Raw genomic sequence first — 19,688 nt, forward strand, 5'->3', positions numbered from 1 at the left:
GTTATTATCGTCGGTTTATCCAAGACTTTTCAAAGATTGCTTCTCCAATAACTAAGTTGACAAGGAAGAATACGAGATTCAATTGGGAGAACGAACAAGAAATCGCTTTTCAATTATTGAAAGAGAAATTGTGTAAAGCTCCGGTCTTAGTATTGCCGGAAGGTGTAGATGATATGACGGTCTATTGTGATGCTTCTTTGAATGGGCTCGGGTGTGTTCTAATGCAACGAGGTAAAGTCATCGCTTACGCCTCTCGCCAATTAAAGGAACATGAAAAGAGATACCCGACTCATGATCTCGAATTAGCGGCGGTAGTCCATGCTTTGAAAATTTGGCGCCATTACTTGTATGGTGTCAAGTGTACGATTTATTCGGATCACAAGAGTTTGAAACATCTTTTTGATCAACGGGATTTGAATTATCGTCAACGTAGATGGATGGATGTGGTGAAGGATTATGATTGTGAGATACTTTATCATCCGGGCAAAGCGAATGTGGTCACAGATGCGTTAAGCCGAAAGAGTCACCACCCGGCGTTACGATTGGGATTGTTACGTATGATTATTACTAACGATTTTCTTGAAAAACTTGGTGTGATTCAAATAGAGGTTTACGTTCACAACAAGCATGCGGAATGAATTGTGGGGCAATCAGAATTCATTACGATGGGCTTGCGTGGTTTATTGTCTTTTCAAGAAAGAGTGTGGGTGCCTAAGATGGGTGATTTCCGAAAGGTGCTTCTTGATGAGGCGCACAAGTCTAAGTATTCCATACATCCGGGGGCGACAAAGATGTACCATGATTTGAAGAAAGATTATTGGTGGCCGGGCATGAAACGCGACGTTGTTAAGTATGTTGAGCAATGCGTCACGTGTTTGCAAGTTAAAGCCGAACACCAAAAGCCGTATGGTAAGTTGCAACCGCTAGAAATTCCGATGTGGAAGTGGGAGCATATTACCATGGATTTTATTACTAAGTTGCCGAAAACGGCAAGAACCCAATTTGACACTATTTGGGTGATTGTCGATAGATTGACGAAGAGTGCGTTGTTTCTTCCTATTAAAGAAGCAATTTCGTCGGAGGCGCTCGCGAAGATGTTCATTAAGGAAGTGATATCGAGACATGGCGTTCCCGCGTCTATTGTTTCGGATCGGGACACGCGTTTTACTTCTCGATTTTGGAAGAAGTTTCATGAAGACATGGGTACGAGTGATAATGCTAAAAACGAACATATATTTCATAGCATTATTCCTCAAGAAAGACAAGCTTTTAGTTGCAATTATTCTATTTACAAGTGATATTCGTTTAAATAATAAAAGGTAAAGACAAAAGATAGATTCGACGAATTGAAGACGCAAACGACCAAAAAGCTCAAAAGTACAAAATACAATCAAAGAGGTTCCAATTATTGATAAGAAACGTCTCAGAATTACAAGAGTACAAGATTCAAAACGCAAAGTACAAGATATTAAATTGTACGCAAGGACGTTCGAAAATTCGGAACCGGGACATGAGTCAACTCTCAACGCTCGACACAACGGACTAAAAATTACAAGTCAACTATGCACATAAATATAATATAATATTTAAATAATTCTTATAATTATTTATATATTATATAATATATTATAAACCGTCGGCAAGAAAGGATCCAAAATGGAGTGAGCTGTAAAATCAAACTCCGCGAGTTGCGGAGTTTGAAAACCAAAAAGGCCGCGAGTCGCGGAGCTTCCCTGGACTAAAATGCCTATAAAAGCAAACGCATTTTGATCATTTTAACATCATCTTTTTCTTCTTCTTACTTATACATAAGATATATATATATATATATATATATATATATATATATATATATATATATATATATATATATTAATTTTAATTTTAATTTTAAATCCTAATAATAAGGGTATGTTAGCGAATGTTGTAAGGGTGTAAGTCAAAATTCTGTCCGTGTAACGCTACGCTATTTTTAATCACTGTAAGTTATGGTTAATGTTATTTTTAAATTAATGTCTCGTAGCTAAGTTATTATTATGCTTATTTAAGATGAAGTAATCATGATGTTGGGCTAATTACTAAAATTGGTTAATTTGGCTTTGTACCATAATTGGGGTCTGGATAAAAGAACGACACTTGTGAAAATTAGTGAAATGTCCCATTCTTATTGATTAAAAACGTTCTATATTAATTGATTTCGTTCCGAGGTTTTGACCTCTATATGAGACGTTTTTCAAAGACTGCATTCATTTTTAAAATAAACCATATCCTTTATTTCATAAATAAAGGTTTAAAAAGCTTTACGTAGATTATCAAATAATGATAATCTAAAATATCCTGTTTACACACGACCATTACATAATGGTTTACAATACAAATATGTTACATCGAAATCAGTTTCTTGAATGCAGTTTTTACACAATATCATACAAACATGGATTCTAAATCTTGTCCTTATTTTAGTATGCAACAGCGGAAGCTCTTAGTATTCACCTGAGAATAAACATGCTTTAAACGTCAACAAAAATGTTGGTGAGTTATAGGTTTAACCTATATATATCAAATCGTAACAATAGACCACAAAATTTCATATTTCAATACACATCCCATACATAGAGATAAAAATCATTCATATGGTGAACACCTGGTAACCGACATTAACAAGATGCATATATAAGAATATCCCCATCATTCCGGGACACCCTTCGGATATGATATAAATTTTGAAGTACTAAAGCATCCGGTACTTTGGATGGGGTTTGTTAGGCCCAATAGATCTATCTTTAGGATTCGCGTCAATTAGGGTGTCTGTTCCCTAATTCTTAGATTACCAGACTTAATAAAAAGGGGCATATTCGATTTCGATAATTCAACCATAGAATGTAGTTTCACGTACTTGTGTCTATTTTGTAAATCATTTATAAAACCTGCATGTATTCTCATCCCAAAAATATTAGATTTAAAAAGTGGGACTATAACTCACTTTCACAGATTTTTACTTCGTCGGGAAGTAATACTTGGCCACTGGTTGATTCACGAACCTAAAACAATATATACATATATATCAAAGTATGTTCAAAATATATTTACAACACTTTTAATATATTTTGATGTTTTAAGTTTATTAAGTCAGCTGTCCTCGTTAGTAACCTACAACTAGTTGTCCACAGTTAGATGTACAGAAATAAATTGATAAATATTATCTTGAATCAATCCACGACCCAGTGTATACTTATCTCAGTATTGATCACAACTCAAACTATATATATTTTGGAATCAACCTCAACCCTGTATAGCTAACTCCAACATTCACATATAGTGTGTCTATGGTTGTTCCGAAATATATATAGATGTGTCGACATGATAGGTCGAAACATTGTATACGTGTCTATGGTATCTCAAGATTACATAATATACAATACAAGTTGATTAAGTTATGGTTGAAATAGATTTGTTACCAATTTTCACGTAGCTAAAATGAGAAAAATTATCCAATCTTGTTTTACCCATAACTTCTCCATTTTAAATCCGTTTTGAGTGAATCAAATTGCTATGGTTTCATATTGAATTCTATTTTATGAATCTAAACAGAAAAGTATAGTTTTATAGTCAGAAAAATAAGTTACAAGTGGTTTTTGTAAAGGTAGTCATTTCAGTCGAAAGAACGACGTCTAGATGACCATTTTAGAAAACATACTTCCACTTTGAGTTTAACCATAATTTTTGGATATAGTTTCATGTTCATAATAAAAATCATTTTCCCAGAATAACAACTTTTAAATCAAAGTTTATCATAGTTTTTAATTAACTAACCCAAAACAGCCCGCGGTGTTACTACGACGGCGTAAATCCGGTTTTACGGTGTTTTTCGTGTTTCCAGGTTTTAAATCATTAAGTTAGCATATCATATAGATATAGAACATGTGTTTAGTTGATTTTAAAAGTGAAGTTAGAAGGATTAACTTTTGTTTGCGAACAAGTTTAGAATTAACTAAACTATGTTCTAGTGATTACAAGTTCAAACCTTCGAATAAGATAGCTTTATATATATGAATCGAATGATGTTATGAACATCATTACTACCTTAAGTTCCTTGGATAAACCTACTAGAAAAGAGAAAAATGGATCTAGCTTCAATGGATCCTTGAATGGCTCGAAGTTCTTGAAGCAGAATCATGACACGAAAACAAGTTCAAGTAAGATCATTACTTGAAATAAGATTGTTATAGTTATAGAAATTGAACCAAAGTTTGAATATGATTATTACCTTGTATTAGAATGATAACCTACTGTAAGAAACAAAGATTTCTTGAGGTTGGATGATCACCTTACAAGATTGGAAGTGAGCTAGCAAACTTGAAAGTATTCTTGATTTTATGTAACTAGAACTTGTAGAATATATGAAGAACACTTAGAACTTGAAGATAGAACTTGAGAGAGATCAATTAGATGAAGAAAATTGAAGAAAGAAAGTATTTGTAGGTGTTTTTGGTCATTGGTGTATGGATTAGATATAAAGGATATGTAATTTTGTTTTCATGTAAATAAGTCATGAATGATTACTCATATTTTTGTAATTTTATGAGATATTTCATGCTAGTTTCCAAATGATGGTTCCCACATGTGTTAGGTGACTCACATGGGCTGCTAAGATCTGATCATTAGAGTGTATATACCAATAGTACATACATCTAAAAGCTGTGTATTGTACGAGTACGAATACGAGTGCATACGAGTAGAATTGTTGATGAAACTGAACGAGGATGTAATTGTAAGCATTTTTGTTAAGTAGAAGTATTTTGATAAGTGTATTGAAGTCTTTCAAAAGTGTATAAATACATATTAAAACACTACATGTATATACATTTTAACTGAGTCGTTAAGTCATCGTTAGTCGTTACATGTAAGTGTTGTTTTGAAACCTTTAGGTTAACGATCTTGTTAAATGTTATTAACCCAATGTTTATAACATCAAATGAGATTTTAAATTATTATATTATCATGATATTATCATGTATGAATATCTCTTAATATGATATATATATACATTAAATGTCTTTACAACGATAATCGTTACATATATGTCTCGTTTAAAAATCATTAAGTTAGTAGTCTTGTTTTTACATATGTAGTTCATTGTTAATATACTTAGATATGTTTACTTATCATAGTATCATGTTAAATATATATATATATCCATATATATGTCATCATATAGTTTTTACAAGTTTTAACGTTCGTGAATCACCGGTCAACTTGGGTGGTCAATTGTCTATATGAAACATATTTCAATTAATCAAGTCTTAACAAGTTTGATTGCTTAACATGTTGGAAACATTTAATCATGTAAATATCAATCTCAATTAATATATATAAACATGGAAAAGTTCGGGTCACTACAGTACCTACCCGTTAAATAAATTTCGTCCCGAAATTTTAAGCTGTTGAAGGTGTTGACGAATCTTCTGGAAATAGATGCGGGTATTTCTTCTTCATTTAATCTTCATGCTCCCAGGTGAACTCGGGTCCTCTACGAGCATTCCATCGAACCTTAACAATTGGTATCTTGTTTTGCTTAAGTCTTTTAACCTCACGATCAATTATTTCGACGGGTTCTTCGATGAATTGAAGTTTTTCGTTGATTTGGATTTCATCTAACGGAATAGTGAGATCTTCTTTAGCAAAACATTTCTTCAAATTCGAGACGTGGAAAGTGTTATGTACAGCCACGAGTTGTTGAGGTAACTCAAGTCGGTAAGCTACTGGTCCGACACGATCAATAATCTTGAATGGTCCAATATTCCTTGGATTTAATTTCCCTCGTTTACCAAATCGAACAACGCCTTTCCAAGGTGCAACTTTAAGCATGACCATCTCTCCAATTTCAAATTCTATATCTTTTCTTTTAATGTCAGCGTAGCTCTTTTGTCGACTTTGGGCGGTTTTCAACCGTTGTTGAATTTGGATGATCTTCTCGGTAGTTTCTTGTATAATCTCCGGACCCGTAATCTGTCTATCCCCCACTTCACTCCAACAAATCGGAGACCTGCACTTTCTACCATAAAGTGCTTCAAACGGCGCCATCTCAATGCTTGAATGGTAGCTGTTGTTGTAGGAAAATTCTGCTAACGGTAGATGTCGATCCCAACTGTTTTCGAAATCAATAACACATGCTCGTAGCATGTCTTCAAGCGTTTGTATCGTCCTTTCGGGTAATGTTTTCCCATTTCCATTCCGGGATTTCGGGTTGTTGAAGTAGACCTGATGGTTTCTGATGCTCAGCTTTGACCTTAGAACATGTCAAACATTCTCCTATGTATTTAGCAACATCGGCTTTCATACCCGGCCACCAAAAATGTTTCTTGAGATCCTTGTACATCTTCCCCGTTCCAGGATGTATTGAGTATCTGGTTTTATGAGCTTCTCTAAGTACCATTTCTCTCATATCTCCAAATTTTGGTACCCAAATCCTTTCAGCCCTATACCGGGTTCCGTCTTCCCGAATATTAAGATGCTTCTCCGATCCTTTGGGTATTTCATCCTTTAAATTTCCCTCTTTTAAAACTCCTTGTTGCGCCTCCTTTATTTGAGTAGTAAGGTTATTATGAATCATTATATTCATAGATTTTACTCGAATGGGTTCTCTGTCCTTCCTGCTCAAGGCATCGGCTACCACATTTGCCTTCCCCGGGTGGTAACGAATCTCAAAGTCGTAATCATTCAATAATTCAATCCACCTACGCTGCCTCATATTCAGTTGTTTCTAATTAAATATGTGTTGAAGACTTTTGTGGTCGGTATATATAATACTTTTGACCCTATATAAGTAGTGCCTCCAAGTCTTTAATGCAAAAACAACCGCGCCTAATTCCAAATCATGCGTCGTATAATTTTGTTCGTGAATCTTCAATTGTCTAGACGCATAAGCAATCACCTTCGTTCGTTGCATTAATACACAACCGAGACCTTGCTTTGATGCGTCACAATAAATCACAAAATCATCATTCTCTTCAGGCAATGACAATATAGGTGCCGTAGTTAGCTTTTTCTTCAATAACTGAAACGCTTTCTCTTGTTCATCATTCCATTCAAATTTCTTACCTTTATGCGTTAATGCAGTCAAGGGTTTTGCTATTCTGGAAAAGTCTTGGATGAACCTTCTGTAGTAACCAGCTAGTCCTAAAAACTGGCGTATGTGTTTCGGTGTTTTCGGGGTTTCCCACTTTTCAACAGTTTCTATCTTTGCCGGATCCACCTTAATACCTTCTTTGTTCACTATATGACCGAGAAATTGAACTTCTTCCAACCAAAATGCACACTTTGAAAACTTAGCGTACAATTCTTCCTTCCTCAATACTTCTAACACCTTTCTCAAATATTCACCGTGTTCTTGGTCATTCTTTGAGTAAATAAGTATGTCATCAATGAAAATAATGACAAACTTGTCAAGGTATGGTCCACACACTCGGTTCATAAGGTCCATGAACACAGCTGGTGCATTAGTTAAACCAAACGGCATGACCGTAACGTGTTCTGAAAGCAGTCTTTGGAATATCATCTTCTTTCACCCGCATTTGATGATACCCGAAACGTAAGTCAATCTTTGAATAAACAGACTAGCCTTGTAGTTGATCAAATAAGTCGTCGATTCTCGGTAGTGGGTAGCGGTTCTTGATGGTAAGTTTGTTCAACTCTCGGTAGTCGATACACAACCTGAATGTACCATCTTTCTTCTTGACAAACAAAACAGGAGCTCCCCACGGTGATGTGCTTGGTCGAATGAAACCACGCTCTAAAAGTTCTTGTAATTGGCTTTGCAGTTCTTTCATCTCGCTGGGTGCGAGTCTGTAAGGAGCACGAGCTATTGGTGCAGCTCCTGGTACAAGATCTATTTGAAATTCAACGGATCGATGTGGGGGTAATCCCGGTAATTCTTTCGGAAATACATCGGGAAATTCTTTTGCAATGGGAACATCATTGATGCTCTTTTCTTCAGTTTGTACTTTCTCGACGTGTGCTAGAACAGCATAGCAACCTTTTCTTATTAGTTTTTGTGCCTTCAAATTACTAATAAGATGTAGCTTCGTGTTGCCCTTTTCTCCGTACACCATTAAGGGTTTTCCTTTTTCTCGTATAATGCGAATTGCATTTTTGTAACAAACGATCTCTGCTTTCACTTCTTTCAACCAGTCCATACCGATTATCACATCAAAACTCCCTAACTCTACTGGTATCAAATCAATCTTAAATTTTTCGCTAACCAGTTTAATTTCTCGATTCCGACATATATTATCTGCTGAAATTAATTTACCATTTGCTAATTCGAGTAAAAATTTACTATCCAAAGGCGTCAATGGACAACTTAATTTAGCACAAAAATCTCTACTCATATAGCTTCTATCCGCACCCGAATCAAATAAAACGTAAGCAGATTTATTGTCAATAAGAAACGTACCCGTAACAAGCTCCGGGTCTTCCTGTGCCTCTGCCGCATTAATATTGAAAACTCTTCCGCGGCCTTGCCCATTCGTGTTCTCCTGGTTCGGGCAATTTCTAATAATGTGGTCCGGTTTTCCACATTTATAACAAACTACATTGGCATAACTTGCTCCGACACTACTTGCTCCGCCATTACTCGTTCTGACACCATTTGTTCCTTTCGTTCTATTAACCCCTGGTCCGTAGACCTCACACTTCGCCGCGCTATGACCATTTCTTTTACACTTTTTGCAAAATTTGGTGCAGAACCCCGAGTGATACTTTTCACACCTTTGGCATAGCTGCTTCTGATTGTTGTTGTTGTTGCGGTTATTATTGTTGTTGGGATGATTGTTGTAGTTGTTGTTGGGCCGTTTGTTGTAGTTGCGATTGATGTTGCGATTGTTGGGATAATTGTTGCGATTATTGTTGTAATTGCTGTTGTTGTTGTATTGGTGATTCTTATCACCGTTTTCCTCCCACTTTCTTTTGACTTGCTTCACATTGGCCTCTTCAGCAGTCTGTTCTTTAATTCTTTCTTCAATCTGGTTCACTAGTTTGTGAGCCATTCTACATGCCTGTTGTATGGAGGCGGGCTCGTGTGAACTTATATCTTCTTGGATTCTTTCCGGTAATCCTTTCACAAACGCGTCGATCTTCTCTTCCTCATCTTCGAATGCTCCCGGACACAATAGGCACAATTCTGTGAATCGTCTTTCGTACGTGGTAATATCAAATCCTTGGGTTCGTAACCCTCTAAGTTCTGTCTTGAGCTTATTGACCTCGGTTCTGGGACGGTATTTCTCGTTCATCAAGTGCTTGAATGCTGACCACGGTAGTGCGTACGTATCGTCTTGTCCCACTTGCTCTAGATAGGAATTCCACCATGTTAACGCAGAACCTGTGAAGGTATGCGTAGCGTACTTCACTTTGTCCTCTTCAGTACACTTACTTATGGCAAACACCGATTCGACCTTCTCGGTCCACCATTTCAATCCGATCGGTCCTTCGGTTCCATCAAATTCCAAAGGTTTGCAGGCAGTGAATTCTTTGTAGGTGCATCCTACACGATTTCCTGTACTGCTAGATCCAAGGTTATTGTTGGTATGTAGCGCAGCCTGTACTGCGGCTATGTTTGAAGCTAGAAAAGTACGGAATTCCTCTTCATTCATATTCACGGTGTGTCGAGTAGTCGGTGCCATTTCCTTCAAAATAGTCAAATGGAACAAGTTAATCATACAGAATATTAAGAGTAGTTAATAGTATTTCGTAGCATAATATGAACTCATTTATAAAAGCTTTTTCTTCATATTAGCGTTTTATAAGTTTAAATTCGGGTAGTACCTACCCGTTAAGTTCATACTTAGTAGCTAATATACAATTCAACTACTACAATTCTATATGAAAAACTGATTATAATAATATTTCGCGTTCAAACTTTTACACAATATTTTACAAACTTACAATACTGCTTATTTTACATATAGCATGAAATATAGCACACAATAAATTTGATACAAGATGGTTGTAAAGATAATTCTAGCTAGTACACAAGTCGTTCAGCAAAGGCAATAAAGACACGTAATTCATACGTCCAGAAACAAGTCATGCATTCTAGTTTTACTAGGATTACTTCCCATTCTTGGTCTTGTGGAACATAACCATTATGGCCGTTGATAAGACAGCGTGTTGTAACGTCGTTAAAGGGACGAGGGTTACGTAATGTCCAACAGTCCCGTAACAATCTAAAAACCTCATTTCTTACCCCAATTACCGACTCCGTCACTTGTGGGAACGTTTTGTTTAATAGTTGTAGCCCGATGTTCTTGTTCTCACTTTGGTGAGAAGCGAACATTACTAATTCGTAAGCATAACATGCTTCTTTATGTTGCATGTTAGCCACTTTTTCTAAATCACGAAGTCCAATATTCGGATATATTGAGTCAAAATAATTTCTTAACCCATTGCGTAAAATAGCATTTGGGTTCCCCGCAATATATGCGTCAAAGTAAACACATCGTAACTTATGGATTTCCCAATGTGATATCCCCCATCTTTCGAACGAAAGCCTTTTATAAACCAAGGCATTCTTGGAACGTTCTTCGAATGTCTTACAAACTGATCTCGCCTTAAATAGTTGTGCCGAAGAATTCTGACCGACTCTAGACAAGATTTCATCAATCATGTCTCCGGGTAGGTCTCTTAAAATATTGGGTTGTCTATCCATTTTGTGTTTTTATACTGTAAAATAGACAAGAGTTAGATTCATAAAAAAAATACTTATTAATACAAGCAATTTTTACATATATCATAAAGCATAAGCACACTATATTACATATATTACACCACACGAATACAATTATCTTATTCCGACTCGCTTGTTTCTTCTTCTTCGGTTTTGGTTCGTTTTGCCAAGTTTCTAGGGATATATGATGTTCCCCTAATACGAGCCGTCGTTTTCCACATTGGTTTAGAAAAACCTGGTGGTTTAGAGATTCCCGGGTCATTGTTACAACTTAAGGACTTCGGGGGTTGATGATACATATAAAGTTCATCGGGGTTGGAATTAGATTTCTCTATTTTTATGCCCTTTCCCTTATTATTTTCTTTTGCCTTTTTAAATTCAGTTGAGGTAATTTCTATAACATCATCGGAATTCTCGTCGGAATCCGATTCATCGGAGAATTGGTAATCCTCCCAATATTTTGCTTCCTTGGCAGAAACACCATTGACCATAATTAACCTTGGTCGGTTGGTTGAGGATTTTCTTTTACTTAACCGTTTTATTATTTCCCCCACCGGTTCTATTTCTTCATCCGGTTCTGATTCTTCTTCCGGTTCCGATTCTTCTTCCGGTTCCGACTCTTCTTCCGGTTCCTCTTCGGGAACTTGTGAATCAGTCCACGAATCATTCCAATTTACATTCGACTCTTCATTATTATTAGGTGAGTCAATGGGACTTGTTCTAGAGGTAGACATCTATCACATAATATCAAACGCGTTAAAAGATTAATATATCACATAATATTCACATGTTAAAAATATATAGTTTCCAACAAAATTTGTTAAGCAATCATTTTTCAAGTAAACACGGTCGAAGTCCAGACTCACTAATGCATCCTAACAAACTCGATAAGACACACTAATGCAAAATTCTGGTTCTCTAAGACCAACGCTCGGATACCAACTGAAATGTCCCGTTCTTATTGATTAAAAACGTTCCATATTAATTGATTTCGTTGCGAGGTTTTGACCTCTATATGAGACGTTTTTCAAAGACTGCATTCATTTTTAAAACAAACCATAACCTTTATTTCATAAATAAAGGTTTAAAAAGCTTTACGTAGATTATCAAATAATGATAATCTAAAATATCCTGTTTACACACGACCATTACATAATGGTTTACAATACAAATATGTTACATCGAAATCAGTTTCTTGAATACAGTTTTTACACAATATCATACAAACATGGATTCCAAATCTTGTCCTTATTTTAGTATGCAACAGCGGAAGCTCTTAGTATTCACCTGAGAATAAACATGCTTTAAACGTCAACAAAAATGTTGGTGAGTTATAGGTTTAACCTATATATATCAAATCGTAACAATAGACCACAAGATTTCATATTTCAATACACATCCCATACATAGAGATAAAAATCATTCATATGGTGAACACCTGGTAACCGACATTAACAAGATGCATATATAAGAATATCCCCATCATTCCGGGACACCCTTCGGATATGATATAAATTTCGAAGTACTAAAGCATCCGGTACTTTGGATGGGGTTTGTTAGGCCCAATAGATCTATCTTTAGGATTCGCGTCAATTAGGGTGTCTGTTCCCTAATTCTTAGATTACCAGACTTAATAAAAAGGGGCATATTCGATTTCAATAATTCAACCATAGAATGTAGTTTCACGTACTTGTGTCTATTTTGTAAATCATTTATAAAACCTGCATGTATTCTCATCCCAAAAATATTAGATTTAAAAAGTGGGACTATAACTCACTTTCACAGATTTTTACTTCATCGGGAAGTAAGACTTGGCCACTGGTTGATTCACGAACCTAAAACAATATATACATATATATCAAAGTATGTTCAAAATATATTTACACCACTTTTAATATATTTTGATGTTTTAAGTTTATTAAGTCAGCTGTCCTCGTTAGTAACCTACAACTAGTTGTCCACAGTTAGATGTACAGAAATAAATTGATAAATATTATCTTGAATCAATCCACGACCCAGTGTATACTTATCTCAGTATTGATCAAAACTCAAACTATATATATTTTGGAATCAACCTCAACCCTGTATAGCTAACTCCAACATTCACATATAGTGTGTCTATGGTTGTTCCGAAATATATATAGATGTATCGACATGATAGGTCGAAACATTGTATACGTGTCTATGGTATCTCAAGATTACATAATATACAATACAAGTTGATTAAGTTATGGTTGGAATAGATTTGTTACCAATTTTCACGTAGCTAAAATGAGAAAAATTATCCAATCTTGTTTTACCCATAACTTCTTCATTTTAAATCCGTTTTGAGTGAATCAAATTGCTATGGTTTCATATTGAACTCTATTTTATGAATCTAAATAGAAAAAGTATAGTTTTATAGTCGGAAAAATAAGTTACAAGTCGTTTTTGTAAAGGTAGTCATTTCAGTCGAAAGAACGACGTCTAGATGACCATTTTAGAAAACATACTTCCACTTTGAGTTTAACCATAATTTTTGGATATAGTTTCATGTTCATAATAAAAATCATTTTCCCAGAATAGCAACTTTTAAATCAAAGTTTATCATAGTTTTTAATTAACTAACCCAAAACAGCCAGCGGTGTTACTACGACGGCGTAAATCCGGTTTTACGGTGTTTTTCGTGTTTCCAGGTTTTAAATCATTAAGTTAGCATATCATATAGATATAGAACATGTGTTTAGTTGATTTTAAAAGTCAAGTTAGAAGGATTAACTTTTGTTTGCGAACAAGTTTAGAATTAACTAAACTATGTTCTAGTGATTACAAGTTTAAACCTTCGAATAAGATAGCTTTATATGTATGAATCGAATGATGTTATGAACATCATTACTACCTTAAGTTCCTTGGATAAACCTACTGGAAAATAGAAAAATGGATCTAGCTTCAACGGATCCTTGGATGGCTCGAAGTTCTTGAAGCAGAATCATGACACGAAAACAAGTTCAAGTAAGATCATCACTTGAAATAAGATTGTTATAGTTATAGAAATTGAACCAAAGTTTGAATATGATTATTACCTTGTATTAGAATGATAACCTACTGTAAGAAACAAAGTTTTTTTGAGGTTGGATGATCACCTTACAAGATTGGAAGTGAGCTAGCAAACTTGAAAGTATTCTTGATTTTATGTAACTAGAACTTGTAGAATATATGAAGAACACTTAGAACTTGAAGATAGAACTTGAGAGAGATCAATTAGATGAAGAAAATTGAAGAATGAAAGTGTTTGTAGGTGTTTTTGGTCGTTGGTGTATGGATTAGATATAAAGGATATGTAATTTTGTTTTCATGTAAATAAGTCATGAATGATTACTCATATTTTTGTAATTTTATGAGATATTTCATGCTAGTTTCCAAATGATGGTTCCCACATGTGTTAGGTGACTCACATGGGCTGCTAAGAGCTGATCATTAGAGTGTATATACCAATAGTACATACATCTAAAAGCTGTGTATTGTACGAGTACGAATACGGGTGCATACGAGTAGAATTGTTGATGAAACTGAACGAGGATGTAATTGTAAGCATTTTTGTTAAGTAGAAGTATTTTGATAAGTATATTTAAGTCTTTAAAAAGTGTATAAATACATATTAAAACACTACATGTATATACATTTTAACTGAGTCGTTAAGTCATCGTTAGTCGTTACATGTAAGTGTTGTTTTGAAACCTTTAGGTTAACGATCTTGTTAAATGTTGTTAACCCAATGTTTATAATATCAAATGAGATTTTAAATTATTATATTATCATGATATTATCATGTATGAATATCTCTTAATATGATATATATACATTAAATGTCTTTACAACGATAATCGTTACATATATGTCTCGTTTAAAAATCATTAAGTTAGTAGTCTTGTTTTTACATATGTAGTTCATTGTTAATATACTTAATGATATGTTTACTTATCATAGTATCATGTTAACTATATATATATCCATATATATGTCATCATATAGTTTTTACAAGTTTTAACGTTCGTGAATCACCGGTCAACTTGGGTGGTCAATTGTCTATATGAAACATATTTCAATTAATCAAGTCTTAACAAGTTTGATTGCTTAACATGTTGGAAACATTTAATCATGTAAATATCAATCTTAATTAATATATATAAATATGGAAAAGTTCGGGTCACTACAATTAGACTATGGGCTATTAATGGGTTTTATATTAACTAAATAATACCTTGTTAATTTAATATACAAAATTATAATTTGACGTATTTATATATAACCACATACGCTTGACTGGGTACGGTGGGCGGGATATCTATAAATACCAATAATTATTCATTTTACCGGACACGGAACTGGATTAATAGTTAATAGACTTGTTGAAACATGGGTGAATTACATTCAAGGATAATTGGTGTAATTGTTAACAAAGTAGTAAAACCTTGATTACACGCAGTCGATAACCTGGTGTATTCATTAAACAAAGTATTAAAACCTTGTTACAATTCGAATCCCCAATTAGTTGGAATATTTGACTTCGGGAATAAGAATAATTTGACGAAGGCTTTCGCTCTTTATATTTATGACTGATGGACTATTATGGACAAATTCGTATGGACATATTAAATAATCCAGGACAAAGAACAATTAACCCATGGGCATAAAACTAAAATCAACACGTCAAACATCATGATTACGGAAGTTTAAATAAGCATAATTCTTTTATTTCATATTTAATTTTCTTTATTTTATATTTAATTGCACTTCTAATTATCGCACTTTTATTTATTGTTATTGTATTGAATTGCACTTTTAATTATCGCATTTTTTTAATTATCGCAAGTTTATTTTATCGCACTTTTATTTATTGCAATTTCATTATCGTTATTTATTTTACGCTTTATATTAAGTCTTTTATTTATTTACTATTTTACATTAGGTTTTAACTGCGACTAAAGTTTTTAAAATCGACAAACCGGTCATTAAACGGTAAAAACCCCCTTTATAATAATAATATTACTTATATATATTTGTATTTTTATAAAATAAAACTAATATAGCGTTAAGCTTTGTTTAAAGATTTTTCCCTGTGGAACGAACCGGACTTACTAAAAACTACACTATTGTACGATTAGGTACACTGCCTATAAGTGTTGTAGCAATGTTTAAGTATATCCATTCTATAAATAAATAAATATCTTGTGTAAAATTGTATCGTATTTAATAGTTTTTCCTTGTAAAATTTAATAGTATTTTATACCCCTTAGCTTTAATATCAAGTATTTTTGGCGCCGCTGCCGGGGAAAATCTAGCTTAAAAGCCGGAAGCGCAACGCTATATATATAAAAAAAAGAAGATTTTTATTTTAAGTTTACTTTTATTAAAAAAATTACGCTTTCGTAAAAATACGTTTTAAAAAATCCAAAAATATAAAAAGAAAAAGAAAAATATAAATATTTTTAAGAGTTTGTAAATATTTAAGTTTAATAAAGTTTCTTTATTTTTATTTTATAAAAATATAAGTTTTATTTAAATATTTTGTGTTTATTTAAAACAATTAAAAAAAACCGAAAAAATAAATAAATATATATATAAATAAATAAATAACCGAAACCTGTCGAAACCAGCCTGTCATCTGAATTTTCATTTCCCGCGACTCGCGGTATTTGTTGGTACGTGTCACCGCAACTCGCGGAGCCGTCTGACACGGGCACACAGGAAGCCCTAATCAGGCATTAATTACGTATAATTATTATTATTATTATTTATTATTAAATTTAAAACCCTAAATAGGTTTTAATTATTTATTATTTAGTTTAGCTTATTTATTATTTTATATATTTAGTTTAATTAGTTTAATTAGTTTATAAAATTAATAGTTTTAATAAATAAATAATATAAAAATAATATTTTTATAAAAAATTGTACTTTTTACAACTTTTAGTATATTTTTTTATTTTGTCCCTTTTTATTCGTTTTAGCATAATTTTTTGTATTTTTCGCCCATATTTAGTTTTAAGCCATAGTTTTTGCCATAGTTATTTTTACTTCTAGATTTTTAGGCTTTGCCGTAAAATCCTTTAAGTGCTTTTTCTTTAGACTAAGATTTAGGTGCTTTAGAATTTTGCGACGCCTTTTTAAGTTTTAGTACCTTTTTAAGTTATTGCCATTTGGGATATAGTTTTTCTTGTAAGCTTTAATATTTTTAGACGCAACTTTTATTTTTTTAGTTATTAGTTCCTTTTTAAGTTTCAACGCGCTACTTTCTTATTTTTATTTTTCGACGCCTTTTACCTATGTATCAATTATCACTCCAATTAGTAATCTCAATTTGCAATTTTAATTTTAAGTTAGTGATAGTAATAAGGTTGGGTTAGTCGAGTGTTTTTTTTTAGTTTTATAAGTCACTCTTTTTCTTTCTTATTTTTCGACGCCTTTTATTTTTCAACCCTTTTCTTTTTCGACCTTTTTCGACGCGCTCTTTTTCTTTATTATTTCTCGCAATTCTAGTTTTAGGACATAGATTTTTATTCTACTTCTTATCTAAATTTCTTAAAATTACGAAAATTTATTTTAAGTGGTTAAATTGATAGACATCAAAATTTTCTGGTTCGTAGTAATAGTTGGATTTGTACGTGAACCGGGTTATTGGAGCCAAACAGTACTCAATTATATTGAGACCAAACGAATCCTGCCCCTCTGCTGCATCTTTTGGCTATTCGAAACGTGGGTAAAATCAGAAAAGTCTATTAATTGGATAACTTATATAATTTTTCTTTCCTTTTAAAAACTAATAGGATATTCAGTGAATGCACCGAGCAAGACGTTCACCACCTTTTGTACGTTCACCACCTGTAACTCGATCAAGACATCTAGCTAATATTACCGCCGTTGATTTTTCTTTAGAATCGTCATCCAGTCGACCAAGTACTCCAATTCAAATTTCCGATAATTCATTTTTTGAACCCGACCTCACAATTGAGAATCCGGAGAATATTCAGAGACAATTCATAGATCCTGAACCATTAATTTTTCCTCCGGAACCACCAATCATTCAAACAGAGATTGTTGAGGAACGAACCATTAAATCACAATCCTCTATTGATTCAGATTCAACAAATTCAATTATGGAAAATCTGGAACCTTTAAGTATGGAAGACCGAATGAGAGCTAAACACACTGGCCAAGGTCACGCAATTACTCATCCAGACATTAATGCGCCAGATTATGAAATCAAAGGACAAATTCTACATATGGTGACTAATCAATGCCAATTTAGTGGTGCGCCGAAGGAAGATCCAAATGAACATCTTCGTACCTTTAATAGGATCTGCACACTATTTAAAATAAGAGAAGTGGAGGATGAACAGATATATCTCATGTTATTTCCCTAGACTTTAAAGGGAGAAGCCAAAGATTGGTTGGAATCGTTACCTGAAGGGACGATTGATACATGGGACGTTTTAGTTGAAAAATTTCTTAAACAATTCTTTCCTGCATCTAAAGCCGTAAGACTTCAAGGAGAAATTGTTACGTTCACACAGAAACCAAATGAAACTCTATATGAGGCGTGGACAAGATTTGAAAAGTTGTTAAGAGGATGTCCGCAACATGGTTTAGACACCTGTCAAATAGTACAAATATTCTACCAAGGATGCGACATCAGTACAAGGAAAGACATAGATATAGCAGCTGGTGGTTCTATTATGAAGAAAACCGAAACTGATGCTTACAAAATTATTGATAACACTGCTTCCCACTCACATGAGTGGCACCAAGAAAAAGATATCGTTAGATCATCTAAAGCAGCTAGAGCCGATTCTAGCCATGACTTAGATTCCATTTCCCCAAAGATAGATGCTGTGGAGAGACGAATGGAAAAGATGACTAAAGATATTCACTCAATACGAATTAGTTGTGAGCAGTGTGGAGGACCACATTTGACAAAAGATTGTCTCAGTATTGAACTAACAATGGAACAAAGAGAGAATATTTCATACATAAACCAAAGGCCTGAAAATAATTATCAGAATAATTATCAACCGCCAAGACCGATTTACAATCAAAACCAGAATTATAACCGAAATGTTCCATACAACAACCAACAAGGTCCTAGCAATCAACAAGTATCCAATAATACTTACAATCAGCAAAGACCTAATTTTCAAAACAAACCACCACAAACCGATGATAAAAAGCCAAATTTAGAAGATATGATGACGAAGCTAGTTGAAACTCAAACACAGTTTTCCACATCTCAGAAACAAACTAATGAACAAAATGCTCAAGCATTTAGAAATCAAAAAGCTTCTATTCAAAACTTGGAACAAGAAGTAAGTAACTTAGCAAGGTTAATAGGTGAAAGAAAACCGGGAAGTTTACCTAGTGATACAAATGCAAACCCCCGGAATGAAACAGCTAAAGCCATTACCACAAGAAGTGGTACAACACTTAAACCACCTGAAATACCTGTAATTTCTGATGAAGCTATTCCTACTCCACAAGAACCACAACCTGAACAAGATAAGGAAAAAGAACCGGTAGTTGAAAAGGTTAATGAAGATAACACAGTTAAAGCTAAACCTTATGTTAAACCATACCAACCACCACTTCCTTATCCGAGTAAAATGAAAAAAGAGAAACTTGAAGCCGAGCAATCCAAATTCTTGGATATGTTTAAACAAATAAATGTAAATCTTCCTTTCATTGATGTGATTTCAGGAATGCCTAGATATGCTAAATTTCTGAAAGATCTGATCACAAATAGAAAGAAAATGGAAGAACTCTCGGCTGTTACTATGAATGCTAATTGTTCAGCAGTGCTGTTGAATAAGATACCAGAAAAATTATCTGATCCAGGAAGTTTCACAATTCCATGTTTTCTGGGTAGTCTTAGTTCAATAGAAGCATTGGCAGACTTAGGTGCTAGTATAAATTTAATGCCGTATTCACTATA

At 33.8% G+C, this 19,688-nt stretch overlaps 1 non-coding gene across 1 annotated transcript; it reads right to left on the reverse strand.

Moving 5' to 3' along the window:
• Window positions 1–18,243: 18,243 nt before the first annotated feature.
• LOC139856436 (small nucleolar RNA R71) lies at window positions 18,244–18,350 on the reverse strand. Its single transcript, XR_011761919.1, has one exon. It is a non-coding gene; the product is annotated as a small nucleolar RNA R71 (small nucleolar RNA).
• Between the last annotated feature and the right edge of the window lie 1,338 nt (window positions 18,351–19,688).

This window comes from Rutidosis leptorrhynchoides, chromosome 6, assembly GCF_046630445.1.
Source record: "Rutidosis leptorrhynchoides isolate AG116_Rl617_1_P2 chromosome 6, CSIRO_AGI_Rlap_v1, whole genome shotgun sequence".
Lineage (NCBI taxonomy): Eukaryota > Viridiplantae > Streptophyta > Magnoliopsida > Asterales > Asteraceae > Rutidosis > Rutidosis leptorrhynchoides.